This window comes from Curcuma longa, chromosome 3 (genome assembly GCF_044706935.1).
Source record: "Curcuma longa cultivar G26 ecotype Majalengka, Jawa Barat chromosome 3, ITB_CL_G26_1.1, whole genome shotgun sequence".
Taxonomy (NCBI): domain Eukaryota; kingdom Viridiplantae; phylum Streptophyta; class Magnoliopsida; order Zingiberales; family Zingiberaceae; genus Curcuma; species Curcuma longa.
In genome coordinates, this window is record NC_133863.1 from 953728 (window position 1) to 957337 (window position 3610).

The window sequence follows — 3610 nt, forward strand, 5'->3', positions numbered from 1 at the left end:
ATTCCATTGATTTCACGGACTTTAATGTCTGTGTTGAATGCATTAAAGGAAAACAAACCAAAGATAGAAAATTGAATGCGTATAGAGCTACAGAAGTCCTTGAGTTGATACATACGGATGTATGTGGGCCATTTCCAATTCCTTCTTGGAATGGTCAACGCTATTTCGTATCATTCATAGACGATTTCTCTAGATATGCATACATTTTTCTTATTCAAGAAAAGGCTCAAACATTGGACGTGTTCAAGTCATTTAAGGCTGAAGTTGAAAATCAACTCAACAGAAAGATAAAGAAAGTAAAGTCTGATCGTGGTGGTGAATACTACGGTCGGTATGACGGTTCAGGTGAACAACGTCCAGGGCCTTTTGCCAAATACCTAGAGGAGTGTGGTATCGTTCCACAATACACCATGCCGGGCTCTCCAAGCATGAATGGTGTAGCGGAAAGACGAAATCGCACTCTACAGGATATGGTAAGGAGTATGGTTAGTCATTCTTCCTTACCAAAGTCACTCTGGGGTGAGGCATTAAAAACTGCAGCATACATTCTCAATAGAGTACCAACAAAAGCAGCTGCTAAAACACCTTATGAGCTTTGGTTAGGGCGAAAACCCAGCCTAAAGCATTTCCATGTTTGGGGATGTCCAGCTGAAGCAAGGCCTTATAAGCCTCATACGGATAAATTGGACCCCAAAACAGTTAGCAGCTATTTTATTGGCTATTCTGAGCGATCGAGGGGCTATAAATTTTATGATCCCAACTTAAAATCGATTTTCGAGACGGGTACAGCTGTATTTTTTGAGGATATTGAGTTTGGGGGGAAGAATCAAATAAAGGATTTTGTCTTTGAGGAAGAATCAACTTCTACTTCGGTTAACGAGGAGTTGATTCCTATTCCGATTTCTTTGGACAATGATCAGGATTCTCGTCTGGTCATTGAAAATATCGGAATAATTCCAGAAAATCAAGACAATGTTAATCTTCCAGAGGTGCAAACTCAACAACCTCAAGAAGAAGCTATTGAGGAACAAGTGCCATTGCGGCGATCTACAAGAGAAAGAAGAAGCACTATGTCGGATGACTATGTATTTCTTCAGGAACATGAGGATGATCCTGGTATGACGGAAGATGATCCCATCAATTTTCGTCAAGCCATGGATAGTTCCATTTCAGAAAAGTGGATTGATGCAATGAATGAAGAGTATAAATCTATGCAAGACAATAAAGTTTGGGAACTTGTCCCATTACCAGAAGGTATGAAACCTATTGGTTGTAAATGGATTTTTAAAACCAAAAGGGATTCAAGAGGTAATGTGGAAAAGTATAAAGCTCGTCTTGTGGCAAAAGGCTTTACTCAAAAATATGGGATTGACTATAAAGAGACTTTTTCTCCGGTTTCAACCAAAGACTCTTTTAGGACAATCATGGCACTTGTTGCACATTTTGATATGGAGCTACATCAGATGGATGTAAAGACGGCGTTTCTCAATGGAGACATTGATGAAACAATCTATATGGTGCAACCAGAAAACTTTGTGTCAGGAGATCCAAAGAATATGGTTTGCAAATTAAAGAAATCCATCTATGGGCTTAAGCAAGCGTCTCGTCAGTGGTACCATAAATTTCATGAGGTAATTCTCTCATTTGGTTTTGGAGCGAATTTAATTGATGATTGTGTGTATCACAAATTCAGTGGGAGTAAACACATATATTTGGTTTTATATGTGGATGACATTTTGCTTGCCACAAATGATATAGGCTTATTGCACCAAACCAAGAATTTTTTGTCAAGAAATTTCGAGATGAAAGATCTTGGTGAGGCCTCATTTGTATTAGGAATTCAGATACATCGGGATCGTTCTCGAGGTATTCTTAGATTGTCACAAATGGGCTATATCGATAAAGTACTTAAAAGATATGGCATGCAAGATTGTAAACCAGGAAGCACCCCGGTCGCTAAGGGAGACAAATTTAGTCTCAAACAATGCCCTAAAGGAAATCTTGAAATTCAGGAAATGCAAAAGATTCCATATGCTTCGGCAGTTGGAAGTCTTATGTATGCTCAGGTTTGTACGCGTCCGGATATTGCGTACATAGTTGGCGTATTAGGCAGATATTTAAGCAACCCAGGTATGGATCACTGGAAAGCAGCTAAAAGGGTTATGAGATATCTGAAGAGAACTAGAGGTTACATGCTCACGTATCAGAGGTCAGATAGTCTTGAGATCATTGGGTATTCTGACTCTGATTTTGGAGGATGCCAAGATAGTTTGAGATCCACTTCGGGCTATGTCTTCATGTTGGCTGGTGGAGCCATTTCTTGGAGGAGTTCCAAACAGGGACTCACAGCTTCCTCCACCATGGCAGCAGAATTTGTAGCATGTTATGAGGCATCAAATCATGCAATATGGCTGAAGAGTCTTGTCACGGAGCTGCGTATTTTGGAAGGGATTGAAAGACCCCTTAAATTATTTTGTGACAACAAATCAGCTGTATTATATTCAAACAATAATAGGAGCTCAACAAAGTCGAAGCATATCGACATCAAGTTCCTAGTTGTGAAGGAAAGGGTACAAAGTGGACAGATTTCTATAGAACACTTGGGTACAAACTCCATGGTAGCTGACCCACTGACAAAGGGTTTGCCACCTAATGTCTTTCTTGAGCATACTGCTCGTATGGGAGTTTTAGAGATGGATGATCTCTAGATTGAGTGGGAGTTTGTAATTATGATTGTCTTTCATTTTGTTTTATAGATAATTATGTATTTGTTATACTGATCAGTAATAAAGCATCATTCAGTTCATTACACTTTGTACAATTGAGTTAAAGTTTGATCTCACTAAAGCTAAAGTTGGACCAGTTGAAAATTGACATGAACAGATCACCTTGCATGTAATTTTCATGCCACTAATTCATGATTGATCTATGTCATTTAGTTATGTTGATGTATGTGACCATTGATAGGTTTAGTTGTGATTGATACAACGAAGACCGCTTTGATCCTATGTTAATATGGCTAATGGACGAGATTGTTAGGAATGTCCTCGGATTTGATGACAATATTGTGCACACTAAGGATATATCATTCATTTTAATTATATATATGTCCAGTGGGAGATTGTTAGCATCTATTGGGACATTTGTATAATTAATGAATATATATGGTCATCAAAATTATTAAGTCAAAATTTGTGGTCTAAATTTTATTTGGAATTTGACTTAAGGACATAATTGTTATGAATAATAATTGTGGATACCATTTTTGCAATTCTAATTTGATGAGGGGCCAAATTAGAAATATGCCAATCTTTATAAGGGGTTATGGTCCCCAAAAGGCAGAGTGACAAATTTATTTTTCTGAATCCCCATCGTCAGAAAAACTACGGAAACTTAGGAACTCTGCACCTTTTGGAAGATCATCCTCGGCTGCTAGCGATGGATTCCGAAAAACTACGGAAACTTAGGAACTCTGCACCTTTTGGAAGATCATCCTCGGCTGCTAGCGATGGATTCCGGTACGCTTCCGAATTTTGTTCTTGTTGTTTCTTAAGAATTGGATAGCAGATACATGCGTTGAGATTTCTCAACATTAGGAAAAATACCAACA